The 11,395-nt window shown below is 35.9% G+C and overlaps 1 protein-coding gene across 10 annotated transcripts in view; it reads left to right on the top strand.

Moving 5' to 3' along the window:
* Positions 1 to 11,395, top strand: part of LOC106881718 (forkhead box protein P2) — a 534,685-nt gene that overhangs the window by 266,397 nt on the left and 256,893 nt on the right. The gene's annotated exons all lie outside the window — the stretch shown is intronic.

The raw sequence follows: 11,395 nt of genomic DNA, 5'->3' as shown, positions 1-11,395 counted from the left end.
ATATATATATATATATATATATATATATATATATATAATTTTGAATTTAGTTCATGGGCCCCCAGTACTACCTGTGCAGTCCACCAGGGATCTATGGACCCTAGGTTGGGAACCATTGGTCTAAACTACACACACACAAAGACAACAGAGTCAACAAAACAGAAACATTACCTGGATATGTAAATGGCACACATGCAGGCTATGGCACAGTTTAAGCTCTATCTCACACAGTCTCTGCCACTGGTTCAATGATCATGAAACACCTACATATCTATACTTCTCAAAACACTACTACAAGCACAAGGCTTTCACTAGACAAACATTAAAATGCACTGAGGCACAAAACTAGCATTAATTGTCAAATTATTCCTTTATAGTGCTTTCCTATAAGTAGGTTATCTCCCTTGGCTAGGCGGCGCTCCATGTAGATAATTAAACTTCCGGAGGCTAACCCACGCCATTGTTATTGTTTTACGTCTTATCATGGATATAAAGCAGCTTGATGATTCAGCTATCGAAGTACTTACTGTGCCTGAGTTAAAGGAACATTTAAGATTATATGGACAGTATGTTACTGGAAGAAAGGCGGACTTGACTGAAAGGTTGAAAGGAATAAAAATTTTGTCGATGAAGAATGTCAACAAAGTAAATTCATCGGACGATACTTCAGACAGGAATAAGCAGAAGCTTATATCTCCTCTCAGTGAAGTATTGCCTGATCTAAAGATCTTTGTAAGTTGCCGAATTTCACAGATAATGACATAATTACCTCGTGCTACGGATGAAAGCAAAGCAACAGTTAAGGAGTGGCATATTTTACCACGACAGACACGTACACAGCATCGAATACCACGATGTGAGTGAAAGCTGCTCTCACTGTATTGTCCGGTGTCTGATAATCCCTTCGATACCGACATCAAACCAAAAAAAGAATCCTGACCACAGAGTGTGGGTAATTATGTCAAATGTCACTGGCAATGTGCATTCAGCTGATTGCAACTGTTAAAGCAAGTCACTGAGCATGCGTACATGTCATACGGGAGAGTTCCAATCAGGGGTGGATAACACCTTATAGGAAAGCCCTATAATGGTGCTGCATCACCACCACCATCAGTCTGGAGCAATAGTAGCAATCAATTCCATTTTGTCTCACCACTTTAACATCCCCAAAACCTACAGACACATTGGTAGCCCAACAGGAGATATGTTGTTGCTTGCCTTGCAAGAAACAGGAGCCAAATCTCCCTTTAAGCCTCACCCTATTCATTGATGGTATAAGGTACCAACCAGCCTGGTAAATGTCAGTGTTGCTATTGGTTATAGATCTGCTGGATGTAACTGTACAGTAAAAAAAAAACTTTCAGTAATTCTGCTATTTTGGACTGCCATGAGAGACACTGACTGCAATTAAATAGTTTTTTTCCCTTATTGATTTTTATCAATTGACAGTCTATTGATTTACATAGATTAATGTTAAATGATGAGTATTTTTATGGGATAATCTATGAATTTAATCTCTTTATTGCAAATCGTTTATTTTCTTTTTACTATTTCTTATTGTTTCATATTTGGCATTTATACAATTTATTAATTTATATTAAAAAAAAAAACAACACAATATTATCCATGCACTTTTTTTAATTCTATTTCACTTGACTCTAAATATTTCCTATTTTTGCACTTTTCTAACTTTACTTTGAAGATTTCACAAAGTTCATCTGTCTTAGTTCCTCAACTTTTGCTGTTTCTGGTATTGTCCTTTGCTTCCTTGTTTTTTTTTATTTCTTCACCTGAATAAGGAAGAAGTACATATCTTGAGCATGTTACATGGAAAGAAACAGAATGAAAATACAAATAAATTAATAATCTAATTTGTAATTTTGCATAGATTTATATGGTCATCATTGCTTATTAACTGAAGATGTGGAAGGCAGATTTGATGAGACAAAGTGTGGGTATTTGCTATTCATTGTTAACTGGTGAATGAAAGCAACAGGCATGCCACTTGTCCCCCACCGCCACCACCAATATACTATGTATTTATCAGAATAATTGTATGTCTTGCACTGGCCTACCAATTGGCTTCTAGCTCAGTCTTTTACTATAACCATGAGCCAAATCAAAGCCAAGTGAGTGCATTTGGTAGGCAGAAACTGAAAGAAGCCTGTTATGTTTGTGTGTGTGTTGGTATTGTGATAGTTCTAAACAAGTGTCATTGTCATATAAGCAGTGTCCTTTAATTTGTAATCTTTTGTGGAAACATGTTTGGCTGCATGGAAATGTTAACTTGCTTGGAAGCAGATAAAGGTTGGCAACAGGAATGGTATCCTTTTACTTCCATCTGATCAATGCAAGCATGGAAGGTGGTCATTGAAACAGAACAGTGATGACAGACAGACAGACAGACACAAACGTGTGTATGTGTATATATATATATGTATATATATATTGATCTCTTTCACTCTCTTCCACTTTCTTTCTCTTGCCCTCCTCCTCTGACTGGATAACCATGTATTTCCTCTAGAGCTAGACACCCATTTCTGTCCCTCTGTCACACTCTAAACCTCTCATCACCTGGCACAAAGCCAATCCTCTAATGACCCCCTTCCCTCTCAAAGGATCGTCTGTCTTGCAAGTTACTTGGTGACCCTGCCAGTTCTGGTGCCATATAAAAAGCACCTAGGCCACTCTGTAAAGTGGTTGGCATTAGAAAGAGCATCCAGCTGTAAAAACCATGCCAAAACAGACATTGCCGGTGTTGGTGCCAATGTAAAAAGCACTCAGTCCACTCTGTAAGGGGGTGGGGTGGCATTAGGAATGGTATCCAGCCATAAAAGCCATGCTGAAACAGACAATGAAGCCAGGTGCAGTCTTCTGGTTTGCCAGCTCCTGTGAAGCTGTCCAACCCATACCAGCATGGAAGATGAATGTTAATTGATGATGATGATATCTTCATTATCATCTTATTGTTACATTTCCATGCTTACATGGGTAAGACAAGAAGAGTATGTTGGGGCAGAGCAGAGATTTTCTATGACTGGATACCCTTCCTGTTACTAGTCTCTATGGGTTTCCAGACAAGATAATAATCTGCCAGTCTATTGAACAGTGTGTGTGTGTGTTAGTGTTAGTGTGTGTGTGTTAGTGTGTGTGTGTTAGTGTTAGTGTTAGTGTTAGAATTGTGCTTAGCCATAGCAGAACCAATAACCTGTTGCAGGTACTTAAAATAGCAATAATATATATTACAAATAAGTTCTGGTGGTGAGGTGCTATGAATTCACTGATGTCCTCAATATAGCCAGACTAGTTGTATGTTTTGTGATATCAGGACAGGTGTATATATTGTGTTATGAGAACATCTAGAAGTATTTTGTGCTATCAGTATATATGTTAAAGAATGGATGAATTATTAGAACCTACTAGCATTGACAATCTCTATTTATTAACACAAGCTATATGAATGTGCAGGTGTGTATAATATGTGCCTTTCACGCTGTGTGTGTGTGTGTGTGTGTGTGTGCATGCATATGTATGAATTCATTTGTCGCTTTTGAATTTTTTGCAATGAGATGTATACATCTTTAATCAATAATTTTATTCCTATTTTCTTTCTTTCTTTTATTACCTTGCTTCCTTCCCACCCCTTTCTTTTCCTCTCTCTATTATTATTATTATTATTATTATTATTATTATTAAATCCTGTATTTAATTTTCATATAGTCTATCACTGTAAAAAATGCTAAATTTAATACTCTTTTGCCTGAATCAATGAATAGTTTAACTATTTAGTGCATAATTGATGAGTATATATAAAGTTTTGTGAGTTCAGATGAAGTTTATAACTGTATGTAGAGCTGCATTATTAATAGTTGTGAGGGAGCTAGCAGTAACTAAAATAGTTCTACATGAAATAACCCCTGTTCATCACTTCTTCATACTTTTGCATACACCTGTATAGCTTATAAACACACACACACACTCACTAATGATTCTTATAGTGGATCCACTCATTGGACTGCAGCCTTGTTAAAACATCCTCAACAGTTTTAGTCCTTTGTGTGTGTGTGTGTGTGTGTGTGTATTTAATTTATAATTGTACCATAACCAAAGCAAAAGAAATCCCAATCTCTATGTCATGAAGAAACGCTAACACTGACGGTGTAAACAAAACAACAAATATAAATATTCCACTAGTATTCACCTATAATCCTTGAAACCATAATATCCTACATTCAGCCAAATGACATCAGTCATCAAATCTCCAACAAATAATCAAAGAATCACAAATCCATTAACAGCCAAAGACAACCACCAAATCTCCAAAGACTTCTAACAAAGGTGAGATTTACATCGGAGGAAGAAATAGTGCAGGTAAGAAACTGTGGAGGCCCTCGTTGTGGGATGTGTGAAATAATTGAACAAGGAACAACTGAATGATTAAAATGGAAATGAATTGAAAGTGAATACAAAACTTGAATTGCAAAACAAAAAATCTCATCTACTCTCTCATCATCTGCACATGATGCAATGAGAATTACATTGGAGAAACAAGGACTAAACTCCCCAGTCATGTGAACGTGCATAAACAACAAATTAAAGATTCATCTCTGAGAAATGTTTCATGTAGTGAACTTGTAGATGTTTGTGCAAATAGAAGATTAAAAATATTATTCCCCTTTTACAATAAAAGATGGAAAGGATCAACTACAAAAGGCAAAAGAAGAATGAATTATAAATCCAAAACTAAAACAGAAAAAGTTAACACCATTGCAAAAAAATCAAAATCAAAAAACAACTTCTCTTTGTATATCAGTCCAGAATGCATGATTGAAGTTGAAAAATGAAAGTGCTTACACACAAAATACACACTAGACATAAAATACTATATACAAACTTCTTCCAGAGATGTTAGCAACATTCTGTTAAATAAAAGAAATTTCTTTTAAATAGTTAACTTTTAAAAAGATCTTTTTCTAAATGCTGTAACTGTGTCAAGTAATTTTTACAAAAACTTATCTATCTGTCTGTCTGTCTATTTGTTTATCCATCCATTCATCCATCTATCTGTGTCTGTATATATATATATATATATATATATATATATATGTGTGTGTGTGTGTGTGTGGAGCTGCAGTGGCCCAGTGGTTAGGGCAGCGGACTTGCAGTTGTAGGATTGCAGTTTTGATTCCTAGACCGGGCGTTGTGAGTGTTATTGAGCGAAAACACCTAAAATCCCACAAGGCTCTGGCAGAGGGTGGTGGCGAATCCTGCTGTACTCTTTCACCACAACATTCTCTCTTTCTTCCTGTTTCTGTTGTACCTATATTTCAAAGCCATGTCACACGACTACGATATATGTCACACTCTGTGTCAAGGACGAGATATATATATATAGAGAGAGAGGGGGGGGGGAGAATTCACAAAAAACAAAAGATGAAGACAGGTGGTGTAGACAACAAACAGATGTATTAGTTTAATGCTCGGGAAGTGAAAAAGTCTTTAACGTTTCGAGCTTACGCTCTTCCACAGAAAGAAACAGGGAGAGAAAATAAAGAATGTGTTGTGGCTAGCAATCTATCATATGTGTATATAAATAAAATGACTGTCATGTTCTTGTTGCTGTGGTGGTAGATTGAGATCTGTCCATACTTAATGTCCTACTCTCTCTCACTCCCTCATTTCTATTTCTATCCCTCACTCTTTCACATTAGTGTCCCATCATTCCCACACTCTCTATTACCTTCTCTGTCATCCTGCTGTCTCACTCCTATGTCATGTCTTCTCTTCAATTTCCATATCAACACACAGTATGTAGCTACCCACCAATGTCTTTCTTCCATTACTCCATCATTAATCACACTTCCATTCCTATTTCTCTCTTCTTCCCTCTCTTCATTCATATTCTCTCATCTATCACCTCACTTTCATTTCACTTCTCTCTCATCATCACATGTCTTGAACAATCTGAGACATTGCAAGTTAGAGAAGATTCTTCAGTCTTGCCACAAATGAACTCATTCTCTGTATTGCTGTTGGTATGATGACCTTAACAGTGCTAGGAAGTGCATGAAGCCCTAGAAACCATGTCCCAAATAGAATGTACAAGAAAGATGGGGACCCATAATTGATGTTGGAGGGTTGATAACTTCAAATAACATCTTCCTCTGAAGTCAGGGACCTGTTCAACCCAATTACCTGTGTGAAAAATGATAACGATTGTGTGTACCTAATTATCTGTTCATATATATATATATACATACATACATACATACATACAAGAGTTGTGGAATGGAGTAGATAAGATCCAGGCTACATATATTTCATAGCGAGCGGAACCTTGGAAATGGTAAATATCCAAGCGAGGTGTATACCGCAGGCTACTCTTCAGGCCAAGGGTATCTTGATTTAATGAAGGAGATACATGTTAACACACGGAAGATTCAATCTTATCTACTCCATTCCTTAACTCTTGTGTTCTTAGTCACATATCTGGCAACCCTGGTTGCCTACCATGAAATATAAAAATAACTTTTTTCAATTTATCATAATTTGATATGAAAAAAGTCCACAACCTTCCATCTCAATAAACCACTATGGTCTTTGAAAGTTGTTTTTTTATATTTACTATGGATTGCTTGAAGCTAACTTTTCTTCATACACCTTGATCCTTGCATCTTACATCTGTTTATGTCTATATATATGTGTGTGTGTGTGGGTGTGGTGAGTGGTCATCTTGTGGATACGTATGTGTCACCATCACCATCATTTAATGTCTGTGTCTATACATATTACATTATGTCATATATAATAGGTATGTAAATATGTAAGTATATAAATGTATATAAACACACGAACACTGTGTGTGTGTGTGTGTGTGTGTGGTATACTTCCCATCTGTATGTATATTGCTGTACTTGCACACTTAATGACCAGTAACTGACCTAAAATACTCTAGATCTTCTGAAAGCTCTTTCCCTTTGCTCTTTCCTTCCTTCTGGGTTGTAGTCTTGTTATTGTTGAAACCCTCTTTTTGAAAGGACCATATTTACACTGAATAAAATACATAAAAATTCTAAGGTTTGTAAGTATAATATAGGTTCTTGTTTGATATCTTTATATTTAGAAATGTTTTATGGATCTGTCTGTTTGTGATAAATTGTAATTCATTCAGCAGAGCAGGTGGCTGTTTATTCAGCAGTAAACTTCTGTCAAATACTGAACTTGTGCAAAATTTATATATTTTTCTCTTTAGATTAAAGAAAGAAACCCAAAGTGGAATTTTTTTTTTTGGTATCTTGTCTGTAAAAACATGCTCTATGTCCACTGCGTAAACATTTTGTTTGGTTCTTAAGAGCAGCAATGATAATTTTTAATTAAACTCATAAGCTGTCTGTAGATAATTCTTTTCTACAATCACACATCTGTTATCTTTTATCTTTCACTTGTTTCAGTCATTCAACAGTGGCCATGTTGAGGCACTGCCTTGAGGAATTTTAACTGAATGAATTGACCCCAGTAATTTTTTTAAAGCCTGGTACTTTATTCTATTGATCTGTTTTGCTGAGCTGCTAAGTTGTATGGACATAAACATACCAACACGGGTTGTCGAGTGATGGTGGTGGTCAGACAAATACATACATGCTTACACATACACACACACACATGACAGGCTTCTTTCAGTTTCCCTCTACCAAACCTACTCACAAGGCTTTGGTCGATCTAAGCTCACTTACCCAAGGTGCCACACAGTGGGACAGAACCTGGAACCATGTGGTTACCCCTGCACCTAAAAAAATGCTTCACAAATATGCATGTCATCCCTGCTACTAATCATCATACACACACACACACACACACAGATTAATCCTTCAATTATCATGGGTGTCACATTCCAAAACACCCCATGATAGGTGAAAATCTGTGAAGTATAAACAGTATTGTACTGTAAATTTTTTTAAAATTATTTTTATAATTTGTATATATTTATTTTATTATAAATGCCAAACAACACCACACATTCACCTCCCAAGTTTCGCTTTCCATACAGTATGTGTGATTCTTGTTTACTCATCTTCCATGCACTACATATTTTCTTTTAATATATCGTAATTAATGTGTTATAAAGTGCAGTACTCTACTGTATCATTATTTATTAATTTTTAGGCAGAAATAATTAAAATCTTAAAAAATTTAAATACCTATTGGTCGCAGAAATCTATGATATATTGAGGAGTCCGCGATATAAATTTAATTATATTAGCCAGAAAAATACGTGATGTACTGAGGGTACAATAGGTGAATCGCAATATGATGAGTGATTACTGTATAAACAAATATATTTGTAATACTCTGAGTTTGTCTTTTGTCTTGTTACTGAAGTCTGTTGGATGTTATGTTATCTAACCAACAAGTTGAAGGTTCCTATTTCATTACCAGTAGTGCTTCTCTGTATCCATAACCAAAAGATGAATTAATACTAACAATAACTAATTACACTTTGTATGTATAACTAATTAACTTAAGGAGCAGCGAGAACATGAGATAATTAATGTTACTTCCTCCTGCATTGCTTGATCAATTCTTTGTGTATGTCTTGAGAGTACAATGGAAGCTATTTCAATGGTCAAGCCAGAGACCATCATATTAAGTCAAGGCATTCTCATTTGGGTCCTGATTTAACCCTTTTGATACCAAACTACCTAAAACCACCCATGGAGTTGTGATAGAAATTTTCTTTTTTAAAGTAAACTAAATTAAAAGACCTTTCATAAAAATTCCATATTAATTCGTTCCAAACTCCAATTTCATAATAAGAAAGTTATTTTATTCTCCACTATTACCAAAATAATTAAAACAATGGCTGTGTATTTTAACAGGAATTTGGTAACAAAAGAGTTAAGTGTTGTTCAACACTTGATTCTATCAGTCACTCGCTGAAGCTTTTCTACCAAACTATTTGGTATCAGCATTGTAGTTGGTTTAGTTTTCCATCAGACCAGTCACCAATTCTCTGAATTTCTTTTTATCCCCCCCACCCACTAGTCCTGAAATTCTTTTAATACTCATGCAAATGGTTTCTATAATTACTCAAAATATTTAAACCTCTAACCATAGTAACACTTGATTCCCTGTGCTATGTCAGATTGATGTTATTTTACATTTTCTGGCTAGCATCTTTCTTTTATGTCCTTGATACCAGATCACAACTAGTGCCTAAAATATCAAAAGACCTTTCTTCCAATCCTTGTTGTGCCCAAAAGAGCAAATTTCTGAATTAATGCAATTCTCGGAGTTATACCAATCTCAATGAGGGAGCTATTAAGTCTGTTGGTGGTGGTATGTAGAGCACCTATGACAATTGGGATTACTTTTGTAGAAACCCCCGACAGTTGTATTTGGGAGGGTTTGTTTATATTATTATTATTTTCAAATTCTGCCGAAGTCAACTTTGCCTTTCATTCTTTCAGGGTCGATAAATTAAGTACCAGTGAAACACTGGGGTTGATGTAATCAGCTAGTCCCCTCCCCACAAATTTCAGGCCTTGTGCTTTTAGTAGAAAAGATTATTATTATGTTTCTTGATGATTGTTATTTAACAAGCTGTAAGAAACTGGAAGGACTGTATCACCCCCTATCCCCTCACACACCAAAAAATAGAATTACAAAGCTAATGCTCTTTGAAATGTCATCAACTCCCAAACTTCCAATTTTCCTCTTCTTAGAACTATTTCTTCAACAAAACAGCAGAAAGAAAAGGCTGATTTTAGCAGGCCTTTTTTTTTTCCTTTTTTAAAAGAAATAAATCCTGAATTTATAAACAATTCATAAAATATTTCAGTCAGTTAATTAAAATTGTCTTTCGCAGTTATTTCATTTATTAATAATGATATGTATGAAATATATATAAATATATGTATAAGTGACACCTTTACACTACAATGTAGTGCAGGAAACAAATGAAAATAGAGTATTGGCTATTTGTGTGCATGTGTGTGTGTGTGTGTTAAGGGTGTGGTGAGACGTGCATGTATGGTTATTACACATACATTCAGTTACAATGTTGTGCAATCAAACCTAATGTCATTTCAGGCTCCAGTCTTACACTAATATAAAAGTCTGCGTGTGTGTGTGTGTGTGTTTATGTACACCAATATATATATCATCATCATCACATTGAATGATGATGATGATGATATATATATATGTAGAGAGAGAGAGAGAGAGAGAGAGAGGCAGACAGACAATGGTTCAGCCATATTTTCATGTTAGTGTACTGATATCCATAATTTTATCTTTCTAGTTGTATTCAGTTGCTGTACAGTTCGAAAAGTGAAGCCACTGGTCAAGCAAGGCTACTGTTTGTTGCCGATCTAGCTGCTGCTGCTGCTGCTGCTGCTGATGTTGTGTGTGTGTGTGTGATTGCTTTAGTTCCATAGTGTAGGATAGAGTGAGTAATGGAGAGATTGATGGCTGGCCAGACAGACAGACAGACAGCTAGACAACAAGGCAGACAGCAAATGCTCTGGCCAACTATGAAACCAGCAGCAGCAGCTGCAGCCGGCTGACTGGCTAGTTGTGGCCAGCCATGCTTATTGATCAACCACTGATGAAGGGTGTGAACATGGACAATCAATAGTTAGGAAGGCCAAAGTATGTGTTTACATCTTTGTGGAACTCATGCACAGAAAATAGTAGATCAACATTGTAGCCAGTGCTAGCTACTGCTGACCAACCAAGCAACTTGTAAATAATAGTGGTCAAAAGGAGACTGACAGTCTAGCAGTAGATTCACTAACAAACTGGCTTCTCTTATTCCATCCAATATAGTTTCTCCAAATTTTATTTATCAATCCCACCTTAATTATATTTATCTAGTCTCTCCTTATTTATCATTCCCCCCCTCCTTTTCTATTACGTATTTGTTTTTATCTTCTTCTACTCTCTTTATCTTTCTTCTTCTTTTTCCTTTCTCTCTCACCTTTTTTCTCTTTCTTTCATCCCCACCTCTCTGTTTCCTAATCAAACTCAGTTATATCTTTACTGCACATTTCTCTCTACTTGTACCCCGCCACCCCTCAATTCATTACCTTTCTGCCTCTCTGTTTTGATATTCTCATCTCTCTGTCTGTCTGTCTGTCTCTCTCTCTCTTTTCATATATATCTAATTATGTATGTATACATTAAACTGTAGTCTATCATATATCTATGTTAATCTTCTTGCCTTTTTAGTGGACTCTGTGTCTATGTTTGTCCATTTACCTATCTATCTTCCGAGATCATTTATCCACCTACCGACCTACCAGCCAGCCTACTTACCTACATACCTACACACACACACACACACATGCACACACCTCTCTCTTTCTCTCTCTCTCTCTCTCTCTCTCTCTCTCTC

The sequence above is a fragment of the Octopus bimaculoides genome, chromosome 4, assembly GCF_001194135.2.
Source record: "Octopus bimaculoides isolate UCB-OBI-ISO-001 chromosome 4, ASM119413v2, whole genome shotgun sequence".
In the NCBI taxonomy this organism is placed as follows: domain Eukaryota; kingdom Metazoa; phylum Mollusca; class Cephalopoda; order Octopoda; family Octopodidae; genus Octopus; species Octopus bimaculoides.
This window is presented reverse-complemented; position numbering and strand designations above follow the sequence as displayed.